Source organism: Mobula hypostoma, chromosome 5 (genome assembly GCF_963921235.1).
Source record: "Mobula hypostoma chromosome 5, sMobHyp1.1, whole genome shotgun sequence".
NCBI classification, from domain to species: Eukaryota; Metazoa; Chordata; class Chondrichthyes; order Myliobatiformes; family Myliobatidae; genus Mobula; species Mobula hypostoma.
In genome coordinates, this window is record NC_086101.1 from 39414995 (window position 1) to 39433559 (window position 18565).

Below are 18565 nucleotides of genomic sequence, written 5' to 3' on the forward strand. Positions count from 1 at the left end.
TTTTTACGGTCCAGATGTTCCAGAGTTGAGTGTAGGGCCAAGGTGATTGCTTCTGCTGTAGCATACATCAAAGTTGCTGGTGAACGCAGCAGGCCAAGCAGCATCTATAGGAAGAGGCGCAGTCGATGTTTCAGGCCGAGACCCCGTCAGGACTAACTGAAGGAAGAGTGAGTAAGGGATTTGAAAGCTGGAGGGGGAGGGGGAGATGCAAAATGATAGGAGAAGACAGGAGGGGGAGGGATGGAGCCGAGAGCTGGACAGGTGATAGGCAAAAGGGGATACGAGAGGATCATGGGACAGGAGGTCCGGGAAGAAAGACAAGGGGGGGGGTGACCCAGAGGATGGGCAAAAGGTATATTCAGAGGGACAGAGGGAGAAAAAGGAGAGTGAGAGAAAGAATGTGTGCATAAAAATGAGTAACAGATGGGGTACGAGGGGGAGGTGGGGCCTTAGCGGAAGGTAGAGAAGTCGATGTTCATGAAATCAGGTTGGAGGCTACCCAGACGGAATATAAGGTGTTGTTCCTCCAACCTGAGTGTGGCTTCATCTTTACAGTAGAGGAGGCCGTGGATAGACATGTCAGAATGGGAATGGGATGTGGAATTAAAATGTGTGGCCACTGGGAGATCCTGCTTTCTCTGGCGGACAGAGCGTAGATGTTCAGCAAAGCGGTCTCCCAGTCTGCGTCGGGTCTCACCAATATATAAAAGGCCACATCGGGAGCACCGGACGTAGTATATCACCGCAGTCGACTCACAGGTGAAGTGATGCCTCACCTGGAAGGACTGTTTGGGGCCCTGAATAGTGGTAAGGGAGGAAGTGTAAGGGCATGTGTAGCACTTGTTCCGCTTACACGGATAAGTGCCAGGAGGGAGATCAGTGGGGAGGGATGGGGGGAACGAATGGACAAGGGAGTTGTGTAGGGAGCGATCCCTGCGGAATGCAGAGAGGGGGGGGAGGGAAAGATGTGCTTAGTGGTGGGATCCCGTTGGAGGTGGCGGAAGTTACGGAGAATAATATGTTGGACCCGGAGGCTGGTGGGGTGGTAGGTGAGGACCAGGGGAACCCTATTCCTAGTGGGGTGGCGGGAGGATGGAGTGAGAGCAGATGTATGTGAAATGGGGGAGATGCGTTTAAGAGCAGAGTTGATAGTGGAGGAAGGGAAGCCCCTTTCTTTAAAAAATGAAGACATCTCCCTCCTCCTGGAATGAAAAGCCTCATCCTGAGAGCAGATGCGGCGGAGACGGAGGAATTGCGAGAAGGGGATGGCGTTTTTGCAAGAGACAGGGTGAGAAGAGGAATAGTCCAGATAGCTGTGAGAGTCAGTAGGCTTATAGTAGACAACAGTGGATAAGCTGTCTCCAGAGACAGAGACAGAAAGATCTAGAAAGGGGAGGGAGGTGTCGGAAATGGACCAGGTAAACTTGAGGGCAGGGTGAAAGTTGGAGGCAAAGTTAATAAAGTCAACGAGTTCTGCATGCGTGCAGGAAGCAGCGCCAATGCAGTCGTCGATGTAGCGAAGGAAAAGTGGGGGACAGATACCAGAATAGGCACGGAACATAGATTGTTCCACAAACCCAACAAAAAGGCAGGCATAGCTAGGACCCATATGGGTGCCCATAGCTACACCTTTAGTTTGGAGGAAATGGGAGGAGCAAAAGGAGAAATTATTAAGAGTAAGGACTAGTTCCGCTAGACGGAGCAGACTGGTGGTAGAGGGGAACTGATTAGGTCTGGAATCCAAAAAGAAGCGTAGAGCTTTGAGACCTTCCTGATGGGGGATGGAAGTATATAAAGACTGGACATCCATGGTGAAAATAAAGCGGTGGGGGCCAGGGAACTTAAAATCATCGAAAAGTTTAAGAGCGTGAGAAGTGTCACGAACATAGGTCGGAAGGGATTGAACAAGGGGTGATAAAACAGTGTCGAGGTATGCAGAAACGAGTTCGGTGGGGCAGGAGCAAGCTGAGACAATAGGTCGGCCAGGACAGGCAGGTTTGTGGATCTTGGGTAGGAGGTAGAAACGGGAAGTGCGGGGTGTGGGAACTATAAGGTTGGTAGCAGTGGATGGGAGATCCCATGAGCGGATAAAGTCAGTGATGGTGTGGGAGACAATGGCCTGGTGCTCCTTAGTGGGGTCACGATCAAGGGGTAAATAAGAGGAGGTATCCGCGAGTTGTCGCTGCGCCTCGGCAAGGTAGAGGTCAGTACGCCAGACTAACTCTGCTCTTAAACGCATCTCCCCCATTTCACGTACATCTGCTCTCACTCCATCCTCCCACCACTCCACTAGGAATAGGGTTACCCTGGTCCTCACCTACCACCCCACCAGCCTCCGGGTCCAACATATTATTCTCCGTAACTTCCGCCACCTCCAACGGGATCCCACCACTAAGCACATCTTTCCCTCCCCCCCTTTCTCTGCATTCCGCAGGGATCGCTCCTTACACAACTCCCTTGTCCATTCGTCCCCCCCATCCCTCCCCACTGATCTCCCTCCTGGCACTTATCCGTGTAAGCGGAACAAGTGCTACACATGCCCTTACACTTCCTCCCTTACCACCATTCAGGGCCCCAAACAGTCCTTCCAGGTGAGGCATCACTTCACCTGTGAGTCGACTGGGGTGATATACTGCGTCCGGTGCTCCCGATGTGGCCTTTTATATATTGGTGAGACCCGACGCAGACTGGGAGACCGCTTTGCTGAACATCTACGCTCTGTCCGCCAGAGAAAGCAGGATCTCCCAGTGGCCACACATTTTAATTCCACATCCCACATTCTGACATGTCTATCCACAGCCTCCTCTACTGTAAAGATGAAGCCTCACTCAGGTTGGAGGAACAACACCTTATATTCCGTCTGGGTAGCCTCCAACCTGATGGCATGAACATCGACTTCTCTAACTTCCGCTAAGGCCCCACCTCCCCCTCGTACCCCATCTGTTACTCATTTTTAAGCACACATTCTTTCTCTCACTCTCCTTTTTCTCCCTCTGTCCCTCTGAATATACCTCTTGCCCATCCTCTGGGTCACCCCCCCCCCCGTCTTTCTTCCCGGACCTCCTGTCCCATGATCCTCTCGTATCCCCTTTTGCCTATCACCTGTCCAGCTCTCGGCTCTATCCCTCCCCCTCCTGTCTTCTCCTATCATTTTGCATCTCCCCCTCCCCCTCCAGCTTTCAAATCCCTTACTCACTCTTCCTTCAGTTAGTCCTGACGAAGGGTCTCGGCCTGAAACGTCGACTGCGCCTCTTCCTATAGATGCTGCTTGGCCTGCTGCGTTCACCAGCAACTTTGATGTATGTTGCTTGAATTTCCAGCATCTGCAGAATTCCTGTTGTTTGCTTCTGCTGTAGACCTGTTTTGACAGTAGGCATCTTACACTGAGTTGTGGTTGATTGGGAGTCTGGAGTTAATGTACCCCGCGACCAGCCTCTGAATGAATGTCATGATGGTGGAGAATGTCTGGCGTAACTGGGATCTCTGATTATGTTAGCAGCTTTACTGAGGCAACAGGAAATGCAGACTTTGTTCCTGGAGAGGAAACTGAGCCATGATGGACTGAGCTGTGTCCACAACTTGTGATTAAGAAATTTTAAGGATAAGTATTTGCCAGATTTGCCAGGACACAGGCAAACCACTCCTGCTCCTATTGAGATATTTCTCCATTTGCGCGGGATGACAAAGCCTTTGTTGAACACCTCATCTGAGAACTGTTGCCTCTGACACACCAGCATGACATCAGGAATTAAATTGGAATTAGATTGGGAATTACATCAAAATTACACTGGGAATTCCACTGGCCTGAGCATTGTTTTTATCCTCATCCCTGAAAATGAGACTTGTTCTCATGATCTTTCAACTCAGCTAAACCACTGACCAGAGTTAAAATGTGCAGGGTGGCTACACCGTCAGGAGTGACACTGGAGTGATCTGCTGTCTCTTGAGTCTCTGATCTGCAACCTGCTAGCCTTGTGAGTTCCTGAGGTGGTTTGTTATATAATCTTGACACAGGGAGAAACAATACAATGAATGTCTGCAAACCTTGTTATAAAAAATGAATTATTTATCATACATTTGGATAACTAACCCAGACCAATGTGGCAGACAGCACTATCTGTGTAGGATGTGTATGCATGAGTTGCCTGTCAAATGGGCTATCATTATTTTCATTTTATGTCTACTAGTAAGGGCACTTTTTGTAAGTTTTCACTACGTCAGCCATGGAAACATAAGAGACTGCAGATTCTGGACAAACTCCGTAGGTCAGGCAACATCTGTAGAGGCAAATGTGCATTTGATATTTTGGGACAAGACATTTCATTTGGACTGAAAGGGAAAGATACCTTCCATCATCTTCAGCCCTCTGTTGTCTCCACCCATCCCCTCCCAGCCTCTGACACAACTTTTACCCTTTGCTCCCCATCTTTATATCATCCTCACCTGGATCAATCTATCGTTTGCCAGCTCATGCTTCACACCTTCCCCTTCCCCTTTTTACACAGGCCATCTTCTCTCTGCTCTTTCAGTCTAAATAAAGACCATAAGATCACAAGACACTGGAGCAGAATTAGGTCATTTCGGCCCATCGAGTCTGCTCTGCCATTTCATCATGGCTGATATATTATCCCTCTTAACGCCATTCTCCTTGCCATAACCTTTGACTAATCAAGAAACTATCAAACTCTGCTTTAAATATACCCAATGACTTGGCCTCTGCAGCCATCTTTGGCAATTAATCCACAGATTCACCACCATCTTGCTAAAGATATTTCTCCTCATTTCTGTTCTAAATGTTTATCCCTCTGTCTTAAATGGATGCCCCTCTATTCTGAGCTTGTGTCCTCGGGTCCTATACTCCCCCAATATAGGACTCCACATGCACTCTATCTAGGTCTTTCAATATTCGATAAGTTTCAATGAGATCCCCCTCATTCTTCTAAACTCCAGCGAGCACAGGCCTAGAGCTATCACACACTGCTCAGACATTAACTCTATTATTCCCAGGATCATTCTTGTGAACCTCGTCTGGATCCTCTCCAATGCCAGTACATCCCTTCTTAGTTAAGAGGCCCAGGTCTCATGGAGTACACCTCAAGACTACATTGACAACCTCAACCATCAAAAAGGACAAAGGAATGCAACTGCCCACCACTTCTTCTCCAAGTCACACACCTCTCTGTCTTGGAAGCATAAACTGGGAACAGATGTTCTCAGGGAAACGTACGATAGAAATGTGGCAAATGTTCAGGGGATATTTGCATAGAGTTCTGCATAAGTACATTCCAAAGAGACAGTGAAAGGATGGTAAGGTACAGGAACCGTGGTGTACAAAGGCTGTTGTAAATCAAGTCAAGAAGAAGAGCTTATGAAAGGTTAAAAAAAATAGGTAATGATAGAGACCTAGAAGATTATAAGGCTAGCAGGAAGGAGCTTAAGAATGAAATTAGGAGAGACAGAAGGGGCCATGAGAAGGCCTTGGCAGACAGGATTAAGGAAAACCCCAAGGCATTCTACAAGTATGTGAAAAGCATGAGGATAAGACGTGAGAGAATAGGACCAATCAAGTGTGACAATGGAAAATTATGTATGGAACCCAAGGAGATAGCTGAGGTACTTAATGAATACTTTGCTTCAGTATTCACTATGGAAAAGGATCTTGGCAATTGTAGGGATGAATTACAGCAGACTGAAAAGCTTGAGCATGTAGATATTAAGGAAGAGAATGTGCTGGAGATTTGGAAAGCATCAAGTTGGATAAGTCACCGGGATCGTACGAGATGTACCCTACGCTACTGTGGAAGACGAGGGAGGAGATTGCTGAGCCTCTGGCGATGATCTTTGCTTCATCAATCGGACGGGAGAGGGTCCGGAGGTTTGGAAGGTTTCGGATGTTGTTCCCTTATTCAAGAAAGGGAGTAGAGATAGCCCAGGAAATTATAGGCCTGTGAGTGGTTGGTAAGTTGATGGAGAAGACCCTGAGAGGCAGGATTTATGAACATTTGGAGAGGCATAATATGATTAGGAATAGTTAGCATGGCTTTGTCAAAGATAGGTTGTGCCTTACGAACCTGATTGAATTTTTTAAGAATGTGATTAAACACATTGATGAAGGTAGAGCAGTAGATGTAGTGTATATGGATTTCAGCAAGGCATTTGATAAAGTACCCCATGCCAGGCTTATTGAGAAGGTAAGGAGGCATGGGATCGAAGGGGACATTGCTCTGTGTATCCAGAATTGGCTTCCCCACAGAAGGCAAAGAGTGGTTGTAGATGGGTCATATTCTGCATGGAGGCCGGTGACCAGTGGTGTGCCTCAGGGATCTGTTCTGGGACCCTTACTCTTCATGATTTTTCTTTTTTTTTCATTTATAAACCTTTTTTGTTGATTATTATTGAAAATCAACAAAAATACATTAAAGTAATCAAGTCAACTTATCAATATGTACAATAAGAGCTAAACTATCAACCAAGCTAAACAATATATCAATAATAATAAGAAAAACCAAAATGTTAAAGCTATTTTTTTGGGAAAAAAAAGAAAGAAGGAAGAAAACCCTACTAACTAAAACAAAAAAAAAGCCCTACTAACAAAAAAAAACGAAAACAAAAACCATTGGGAGCACAAACCCAGAGCTATACGCCATACAAGCTTCCATAAAAGAAACACATCAATCCGCCAACCAAATCCATTTACCTAAGAATCAGAAGGGGACCATCTTAATTAACTCAAATCAAATGATAGTAGCGGGCAAAAGAGCCCCAACTTTTCTCAAAGTCAAGTCGAGGATCAAAAGTTCGACTTCTGATTTTCTCCAAACTAAGACATAACATCACCTGAGAGAACCAAAGTGGGAGCAGAGGCATCTTTCCATTTTAATAAAATAGCCCTTCTGGCCAATAATGTGACAAATGCAATTACATGTTGGGCTGATATAGAAATACCATGAATATATTGAGGGATTATACCAAACAAAACTGTCAATTTATTAGGTTGTAAATTAATTTTTAAAGCTTTAGAATTTGTAGGGAAAATAGATTTCCAAAACTGTTTCAATACAGAACACGACCAAAACACGTGTTAATTCAGCTGTCTCAGTTTTACATCTATCACACTGACTATCAACATCAGGAAATACTTTAGACAGTCTCTCCTTTGTCAAATAATAACGATGTACAATTTTAAACTGATTTAGAGAGTGACTGGCACAAATCGAAGAAGAGTAACCAACTTCAAAATTCGCAACCAATCCTCTGTTATCAAGATCATGTTAAGCTCTCTTTCCCAATCTTGCTTAATCTTAAGTAAAGGATAATTATCCTGTTGTGATAATAAATTATTAATTTTCCCAATAAAACCTTTCACTAAAGGATTAATTTTTAAGATAATGTCTAACAGGTCAGAATCTTGTATATATGGAAAATTACTTAAATATTCTTGTAAGAAATGTCTGACCTGAAGATATTGCAAGAAGTGTGAGTACGAGAGAGAATATTTATTACTAATTTCTCAAAGGACATTAATTGGCCTTCTTGAAACAGATCCATGAAGGAATATACTATTTTATTCCTCCAAAGAGAAAAGATAGGATCGCTAAGTGAAGGTTTAAATAAATAGTTTCAATAAATTAAACTAAGAAGGTTAAATTTAACCTTCTTCGTGATTTTTATAAATGACCTGGATGAGGAAGTGGAGGGATGTGTTAGTAAATTTGCTGATGACACAATGGTTGGGGGTGTTGCGGATAGTGTGGGAGGCTGTCAGAGGTTACGGTGGGACATTGATAGGATGCAAAACTGGGCTGAGAAGTGGCAGATGGAGTTCAACCCAGATAAGTGTGAGGTGGTTCATTTTGGTAGCTCAAATATGATGGCAGAATATAGTATTAATGGTCAGACTCTTGGCAGTGTGGAGGATCAGAGGGATCTTGGGGTCCGAGTCCATAGGACACTCAAAACAGCAGTACAGGTTGACTCTGTGGTTAAGAAGGCATACGGTGCATTGGTCTTCATCAATTGTGGAATTGAGTTTAGGAGCTGAGAGGTAATGTTGCAGCTATATAGGGACCTGGTCAGACCCCACTTGGAGTACTGTGCTCAGTTCTGGTCGCCTCACTACAGGAAGGATGTGGAGACCATAGAAAGGGTGCAGAGGAGACTTACAAGGATGTTGCCTGGATTGGGGAGCATGTCTTATGAGAATAGGTTGAGTGAACTTGGCCTTTTCTCCTTGGAACGATGGAGGATGAGAGCTGAACTGATAGAGGTGTATAAGGTGATGAGAGGCATTGATTGTGTGGATAGTCAGAAGCTTTTTCCCAGGGCTGAAACGGCCAGCAGGAGAGGGCACAGTCTTAAGGTGCTTGGAAGTAGGTGCTGAGGAGATGTCAGGGGTAGGTTTTTTATGCAGAGAGTGGTGAGTGTGTGGAATGGGCTGCCAGCAATAGTGGTGGAGGTGGATATGATAGGGTCTTTTAAGAGACTTCTGGATAGGTACATGGAGCTTAGAAGAATAGTGTGTTATGGTAACCCTAGGTAATTTCTAAGGTAAGGACATGCTTGGAACAGCTTTTTGGGCCGAAGGGCCTATATTGTGCTGTAGGTTTTCTATTTTTCTAAGAACTGGTGGGCTTTTAGGTGGCACTCATGATCACCTTCTCAAAGGCAGCTAGGGATGGATAATAATTACTGAACTTGTCGGAGAGGCCCATATGCACAAGTGAATGTCTCGGCACTTTAGACTCGGCAGTCATTTTAGGGAGAGAGAGAAAAAAACCTGCTCCTAAGTAAATCTTCGCATATCGTTAAAGAAAGATTTGCATTTATAAATTGCCTGTCAGGATATCAGAACATTCCCAAGTGTTTCTCAACCAATGAAGCTGCTGTTCCAATGTAGGTTAATGCTTAAATGCTCATTTGCCACTGCAAAATCTGTCATGGCTTAGAAAAGATTAAAAGATTAAAATGATTATTAATGCAAGTAAACCCTGCACAATGAAAAATCCATCTTATTTGCATTTTGGGTCAGTAACCCAAATTGTGCATTGAACTCATATCAGGCGAGGTGACGATAGCAGAGTGAAGAGCAGTGATGTGCTGAACTAACAATGCCCTGGAGACAGAGACTCTTCATGTCTTTTAAAAACTCTTCATTAAACAGATTTGTCAGTGGGTATTAGAACTTTGATCAAACAGAAGCTAGTTCGTGATGGATATATCAAAGTAGCAAAGAGTGTAAGTCAGCAACTGATCTGCTGTGAATATCAGCAGCCTGATAATTAGCCGAGAGTTTCCAGTTGGGATACTTTGTTATGACACGAACTGCAAAAATGTGTAGGCTTGCAATCAGTAATTATAACCTGAAAATGACGAGTGTTTGGAGTTCAGCTTGCTTTAAAACCTCAACTATGTTACCAAACCATGACTATCTCACAATTTGTAAGAGCCCAGACATATTTATTGATTAAAGCATAAAGGAGCTAAATATGCCATTTATAAGTCATTTTTTATTAACTAGGAATCTGGTTTATAACTTTGAGTCTTAGTAGAGTTTTACAAGAAAGCATTTTTTTCCCATGGTTAATCAATATCAGGCAGAGAGATCAGTTTCAAGGGATATTAGAACTAATCAATCAATCGATGAATGTTTACATCGATGCGAAAAATAACAAAGACTCTTCTCTGCAATAATAACTTTAAAAATACCAGTTCATTTTATATTGTCAGATTAGGAAATTTACTCTCCTTACCTGATCTGGTTTACATGTGACTCCAGACCTAATTATGTAGTCATTTTTTTAGAGATATAGAACAGTACCAGGCCTTTCCAGCCAATGAGCCCACACTGCCCAATTACACCCATGTGACCAATTATCCTACTAACCTGTACGTCTTTGGTTGGCTCTTAACTGCTTCCTCTGTACGGGTGCCATTTGAAATAGAAAATAAATCATTGGCAGCATTGTCCTGTGACAAAATAAATAAACTTTCTGAGCTATAATAGCTTCTAATCTTCATTTTTACATTGTCTTCTGACTTAGTCCTGTCTACCATTATAACCATCTCTCTGGTCCTACAAACCTCCAGCATCTGTAGGCCTCCAATTCTTCCTGCTCGTCCCCCATTATTGTCACTCCAGTACTAGCAGGCATACCTACAATTGCGACCTCCAAACTCTGGAATTCCTAAAACTCTCTGTCCCCCATTTTCTTTTAAATCTCTCTTTAAGATCTACCCCCTTGATCAATGTCCCAGAAGCCAATTCTTTATCATTATCCATTGTGCAAAGTGCCTCATTTCATTAAAGATGTTATATGAGTTCACGTTGTTGTTGTAGAAACTTGAATCAGAAAAGTTTAAGATCACTTGAATGTTTTTTGAAGATTTTCTGTTCAATGTTTATTGATGTTTCAAATTAGCTATTTAAATGCAAATGCTAAAAGCAACACTCATTTTCACAGAAGTTACAAAAGTATGGCATGATTAATCAAATGATGTTATTTGTTAATTCCTCCCATTGCATTTACATGAGTAAATTCTGATGATGACTGTTCAGCACATTAGTTAATTAAAAAGTAACAGTAAGAAATGTGTACTAAAGCGATGTGGATTATTGACCTTCTACATGAGTTGATTCATCCACTTAGATTCTATAAACTTTAAAATTATTTTCCGGGTGCTTTTAGTGAATAGCTTTGGGGAAGTTTCCTTTCTGATTGTACAGTAACTGGGAAAGGATTACCTTTCAACAGAACTTTGCTGAAGCCTGATAGCAGGACCTGCTTATCAGGATTCAGAGAACACCTCAGTTTTGCATTTTGTTGCCACCTGGCGCCCAGCATCTTGTCACAATTGGTGCAGCGGACATTTTGTATGATGGGGTGGTCCAGGAGCACTGACCAGATCTGGGATGGCAAAAAAGTCCCAGGCACAGACATCACCTTCTGCCTTCTGCAGTCTTTTGCACTGTTTTTTAGTGCCCGTAATGAACAAAGATATATGGTCAAAAGTTCTTGTATGGTAACGTTGGTCTTGCTAGTGATATGCACATCCTGTGAGTGAAGACATAAGTTCAAAAGTTCAAAGCTCAAGGCAAGTTTATTATCAGCGTACATATATGTCACCATATACCACCCTGAGATTCAAGGAAAAAGAATTTCAGGATGTATATTGTTTACATTTCTCTGACATTGAAGGTACTTATTGAAACCTATTGAAACACAATAGGATCCATGAAAAACTGCACATGATGGTGATAGACAAACAACTGATGTGCAAAAGTCAACAAACTGAGCAAATACAAAAAGAAAAGAAGAAAATAGTAATAATAATAGCAATAAGGATAAATAAGCAATAACGTTGAGAACTCAAGTTGGAGAAAAGGATGCAGCAAAAAAAAATAAGTGGCATACTTACTGACTGTGGAGATAACTGGTTTAAATCTGTTTCACACCAGCAATGATTGCAGTGAAGAGTAAAAATAAGCTCTTACAAAACAGCCAGGTTTGGCAAGTGTCATTTTAAATGTCAGGTATATCTGAAACTAGCCTTAATTTTATTATTCTTCTTTTGCCGTTATATGGTATGGACGCTGATGAAAAGTTAGATTTGAGTATGACTATTTATACTTTGGAATGGCTGAGATTGTTCTAAATTTACTGTGTTTAATAAAGGAGGAAAGTAGACCACCAGAAACTATGCACAGGGTGAGAATGCTATTGGGTAGCTTCCCCACCTCTGAGAAACGGGCAATCATGTTAAGCACAGAGGGATCTCACAAACAGCAATGAGATAAAGAGTTGATCATCTGTTTCATTGATATTGTTTAATATAGGTTTGCACCATTGATTACATCAATAACTTTCACCGTTGTGAAACTTTATTCTCTCATGAGGAAAAGAATTTCAAGAAGAATTTCAAAGGTTTCAGAAATCTCAAGATTGCATATTGTCATTTGCAGTACACACGTGTAAAGGAGAACGGAATAGTTGTACTCCAGATCCAATGCAGCACAAAATAAAAACACGATAAGATAAAGAACACAACAATAATTAAAAAGAGAATACACATAAATACGTAAGATAGGTTACACACACAGATTGATTGAATGTCAATAAAGTGATGCTGGACACAAGAGAGCTTGTGCGTAAGGTGACTGACAGAAAATGATAAAGTGGTAGTAGTTGGGAGTGCAGAGGGGTGGGTTAGTGGGTAGAGGTCTTGATCAGCTTTACTGTTTGAGGAAAGTAACTGTTTTTGAGTCTGGTGGTCCTGCTGTGGATGCTACGTAGCCTCCTCCTTAAAGGAAGTGGGACAAACAGCTCAGGAGCAGGGTGGGTGGGATCCTTCATGACGTTACTGACCCTTCCCCGGCACCGTTCTGTATATATGTCTGTGATGGCGGGTAGACCGGTGCCGGTGAGTCATTGAGCAGTTTTTATGACCCATTGTAGAGTTTTCGTGTCTACCACAATGAAGATTTCATACCATTAATCCTTTCATTTAGATTACCTGGACTGAGGAATTAGCAAACATTTCAAAAATGTCCACAGAGATCCAAAAGCATGGATGAAGTCAGACAGAATTGCAGGATGGAAATGAGGTCGAGTTGTCAGAGTCCAGTTAATCAGCGACAACAAATCCTTCCATCCTCAGTGGTGTCAGATAATCTTCAGCTACTTACTTTCTCCTCCTTTGGTAGCTCCAGATTTATTCGACCTCTGCTACTTACAGCTCCTTCAGACAAATCTCTTGCTATTCCTCTGCTTTCACCAGTCTCTTTCCTATTGTGCCAAAGTGTCTACCCATCACAAACCCTTCCCCTTGACCTCTTTGCCCCTCATCCATTTCTTTGCAAATTAAACCACTGATACATCCAATGTCTCCTTGTTCTGACAAAAGTTCAGCGATCTGAAATGATAATACTGTGGTTGAAATTTTGGTTTGAAACCCTGCATCAGGATCCTGTACCAAGGTTTCAGCAGGACTTAGAACCGAAATGTCGGCAATTCCTTTCCTCTCACAGAAGCTCAAACCACTTAGTTCCCCCAGCAGGTTGCAACATCTGCTGCTTCTTGTGCCTCTGTTAATTCTGTTTCTCTGAAAATGCTTCAAGAAAAGATTAAAGATTTGCTTTATTTGTTAATAAGCATTGAAACATTGAAACATACAGTGAAATATATTGTTTGTGCCAACAACCACCACAGTTCAAGATTGTGCTGGGGGTAGCCTGCGAGTGTCGCCATACTTCTAGTGTCAACAAAACACGTCCACAACTTACCTAACCCTAACCCTAAGCCTAAAATGTATATTTGGAATGTGGGAGGAAGCCAGAACACTTGGAGGAAACCTACGAGGGGTAATTGATAAGTTCATGGCCTAAGGTAGAAAGAGTCAATTTTAGAAAACTTAGCACATTTATTTTTCAACATAGTCCCCTCCTACATGTACACACTTAGCCCAGCGGTCATGGAGCATATGGATCTCTTCTTCGTAGAAGTGGTCCACAGCAGGGGTGATTGATAAGTTTGTGGCCTAAGGTAGAAGTTATACAGCTCTGGTTACATGCACGTGCAGCTCAACTCTTTGAGTGAAAATGCAGGAAGTCTGAAGTTAGTAACTCATCTCTGTCTACTTTAGGCCACAAACTGATCAATCACCCCTGCTGTGGACCACTTCTGGAGGTCCAAGACGCCAACCTCTACAAAGAAGGGATCTGTATGGACTAAGTGTGTAAATATAGGAAAAATAAATGTGCTAGGTTTTCTAAAATTGACTCCGTCTACCTTAGGTCACAAATTTATCAATCACCCCTTGTACGTGGTCACAGAGAAAAAGTATAAACTCCTTACAAAGACAAGAATTGAACCCCAACTGGTGCACGCTGACTTTGTAAAATATTCCACTGATTGCTATGCTGTTGTGCCACCTTATCTGTTGAGAATTTTCAGCCTTTATTTCATATTTCCTGCATCTGCGTTGCCTTGCTTTTGGCTTCAAGGTTCCAGAGAGAAGTTGGAAATCCTCAGGTGAGGTGCATCTCTCACCCAACTGGATTTTCCTGCTGAAACTGCTTCTGGTAGACATCGCACCTGCCACAATATGTAAGAGAGGTAATAAAGAGAGGTTACTACTCCAGAGTGGGACGAACTAGAGTATGGCAAACCTAATGGAAGACAGGAATTCTGAAGCATTCCAGTAAACGTCAAGCTTGAAATCTCAGATATGCTTAATGAAATCAATCATAACTTAAGCCACAAAATCCTAATTTCTATTAGGAAGATGGTGATCATAATCATGGATATGGGTGCCACAGTGGCGGCTAGCGCGACACTATTACAGCTCTGTGCGTCCCGGGTTTCCTAGTCCAATCCTGCCGCTGTTCTGTAAGGAGTTTGTACGCTTTCCCGGTGAAATGCGTGGGTTTTCCCCGGGTGTTCCAGTTTCCTCCCACAGTCCAAAGATGTACTGGTTAGTAGGTTAGTTAGATTACAATTAATCATTGTAAATTATCCCAATTAGGTTAATCACATTTATTGGGGATTGCTGGTGTGGCATGGCTCGAAGGGCTGCAAGGGGCTATACCGCGCTATATCACTAAGTTTCAAAAAAGTGTAATGTCATGTCCATCGGCAGTGATTGAAACAGAGGAGGAATTATGTGGCATCACAATAATATCGACTCTTGATGATAAAACTATCACGGTCGAAGCATTGCTTTCTATAATCAGAATGAAACAGACACAGTTATACATTAAGAAGAATTAAAACACAGCACATCTGTCCACATAATTATTGAAATCTCTGATTCTGCACTAATTAGAGGGAAGTGTGGTCATCTCACCAATTAATCAAACAGAAAGCATGGCAATGTGATATTAAGGGAAGCACTCCATCCATCTTTTGAAGTTGGATTTAATTTACCACAGTATTTCCAGATCTGTTTCCATTTTACTTTTTTTTTCTCCACAAAAAGCTAATTAATAACGAGGCTCATATATCTTCACTCTAATTCTGCAGGAGTACAATGACAAAGTTAAGTATCTTCGGTGAAATAATATCCAAAGTCATCAGCTCCTATAATTGCAGTTAAAATCCCCAATCAGGCTCAGTACAGATTTTGCCTGTAAATAATTAAATCGTTTCATTGGCCAATGGCTGATCAAATGGTTCAACAAAGTGAAAACTTAAAAGATCTCAAATAATAATAGCAGCCTGAAGATTATACACTTAAGTTAAAAGTACACTCAGTGGCCATTGTATTAGATACACCTCTATGCCTGATTGTAAATGCAAATATCTAATCAGCTAATCATGTGGCAGAAACTCAATGCATAGAAGCATTCAGACATGGTCAAGAGGTTCAATTGTTGTTCAGACCGAACATCATAGTGGGGAAGAAATGAGATCTAAGTGACCTAGGCAGTGGAAGGATAGTTGGTGTCAAACGAGGTGGTTTGAGTATCTCAGAAATTGCCGATCTCCTGGGATTCTCGCATACAACAGACTTTAGTGTTTACAGAGAATTGTGAGAGGGGAAAAAAACATCCAGTGAGCAGTAGTTTTGTGGACAAAAATGTATTGTTAATGAGAGAGATGAAAAGGGAATAACCAGACTGATTTAAGATGGCAGGTAGGTGACAATGACTGAAATAAATATGTGTATCACAGTGGTGTGCAGAAAAGCATTTCTGAACGCACAACACGTCAAACCTTAAAGAGGATGTGGTGCAACAGTAGAAGACAATGAACATACATTCACTTTACTGGAGGTATCCAATAAAGTCACCACTGACTGCATATACGAATGAGTTGCTTTATCCACAGCACCAATTTACACAAATTCTATTTTTCTGCACTGGATTCATAATCTTCTGAGTGTTGGTAATTCAATAGCTCATCTTAATATTTAGAAGAGTACAACTCAGGAACAGGCCTTTTGGCCCAGAATGTTTTGCCAATCTAATTAAACTAATATTAATATTAAGCAAGGATAAAATGGGACATATCACCCCATTCCTGACACATTCATGTGCGTATCTAGGAGTTTCTTCCATACTCTACGGTGTTTGCCTCACCACCACACCTGGCAGCACATCCCAGGCTCCCTCACTCTGTGTAAATATTCTTGCCCCGCACATCTCTTTGAATTTACCTTACATTCGTGCCTGCATGTATTAAACACTTCTTAACTGTTGGGACAGTCTCTATCTCTACCACCTCTTCATGCCACATTCCATCTACCATTTGGCTAGGAAAATAAATTCTTCCTCAGCTCCTCAGTAATGAAACAATAACACACATTATGAAGCATCTCTGCACACATAATTGGGACAAGCTCAGTGGACACCTTGGTCGGCATGGATGAGTTGGGCAGAAGGGCCCGTTTCCATGCTATATAGCTCAATGACAATATGATGAAAACATCTCATAATGGTTCACATGAGGACTAAAAAACAAAATTCCACACTGTGGCACAAAAGGAGATAGAGTCATAGAACACTACAGCACAGAAATAGGCTCTTGGGCCCATCTGGTCCATGCCAAACTATTAATCTTCCTAGTCAAATCAACTGCACCTGGACCATAGCCCCCCACATCCCTCCCATCCATGCACCTATCCAAATTTCTCTTAAATGTTAAAAATGCACCTGCATCTACCACTTGCCCTGGCAGCTTATTCATACTTTCACTACACTCTTAGTGAAGCTCCCCCTCAGGTCAAGTTGAGCCAAGTTTATTGTCATTTAACTATATACATGTATACCGTCAAATGAGACAACGCTTCTCTGAACCATGGTCAAAGCACTGCAGTATACGTAACACATATAACACATAAGACCTTGTGAAATTAAGGATGAAATCTACAGATGGATCACACATAAATAAATGGACCAAAGTGTATAAATTAAATATTGTAAGGTACAGAACAGATTAACCAGTTTCACTTTGAATGTGATGTAGCAGGGAGTTCAGAGGCCTAATGGCCTGAGGGAAGAAACTGTTTTTCATCCTGACCATTCTTGTATTTATGCATTGGAGTCTCCTGCCTGATGTTAGAAAGTCAAAGAGGATGCTGGATGGATGGGCAGGATCCTTAATAAGAGTCCTAAGAGTCCTGTGTATGCAGCGCTCCTGATAAATGTCCCTGATGGATGGTAGGGAGACCCCTGTGGTCCTCTCAGTCATTCTTACAGCTCTTTGAAGGGACTTCTGCTCCTGTGCTGGCTGCTCCCATACCAGATGGAGATGCAACTTGTCAGGATGCTCTCACTGGTGCTTTGTAAAATGCAGTTAAGATGGTGGGTGGGGGGCCTTGCTTTCCTCAAACTCCTTAGTAAGTGGAGACTCTGTTGTGCCTTCTTGTTCAGGGAGGTGATACTAAGGGACCAGGTGAGGTCATCCATGATGTGAACTCCCAGGAACCTCAGTAGAAAAAGCCTGCTTGCATTTACTCTATCTATACCCCCCATAATTTTGTATACCTCTATTAAATCTACCCCCAACCTTCCACATAAAGTCGTAACCTATTCAACCTTTCCTTATAAATCAGGTACTCAAGTCCTGGTAACATCATTGTAAATTTTCTCTCTATTCTTTCAACCTTATTTACATCTTTCCTGTAGGTCAGTGGCCAGGACTGCACACAATACTCCAGATTAGGCCCCACCAATGTCTTATATAACTTCAGCATAACATCCCATCTCCTGTACTCATTACATTCAAAAGCTTTCTTTACAAACCTGTCAACCTGCGATGCCACTTTCAAGGAATTATCTGTATTCTCAAATCCCTCTGTTCAACTATTCTTCTCAGTGCCCTATCACTCACCATATAAGACCTAGCCTGGTCAGTCCTCTCAAAATACAACACCTCACACTTGTCTGCGTTAAACTCCATCTGCCATTTTCAGTCCATTTTTCCAGCTGGTCCAGATCCCACTCGAAGCTTTGATGGTTTTCTTCACTGTCTACTTGACCACCAATCTTGGTGTCATTATTAAATTTGTTTAGCACATTATCGTCCAGATCATTGATATAGATGACAAACAACAACGGGTCCAGCACCAATCCCTGTGGCACACCACTGGTCACGGACCTCCTGTCAAGGAGGTAACCATCTACTGAACTGACTCCACAGCCTCCTAACTCACTGTCCGGAACTTGACAGTTCATGTTGTATGTTTAAATTATTTACATTTTTTAAATTATTTGCACAATCGGTCCTCTTCTGCACACTGAATATTTGCCGGTCTTTGTTACGTGTGGTTCTGTGTGGATTATATTGTATTTCTTTGTTTATGAGTGGATACCTGCAAGAAAATGAATCTCAAGGTTGTACATACAAACTTACTTTGAATTTTGAACTTTGACCTCACCTGAGCTTACATCGGCCTCTACTGGAACAGTATAGAAGGCCTGTGTGGGAATGGTCAGAATCAAAATCAGATTTACTTATTGGACAGAGGATACAAAAGCCTGAAAGCACATACCACAATGCTCAAGGACAACTTCTACCCCACTGTTATAAGACTTTTGAATGGTTCCCTCTTACAATGACATGACATC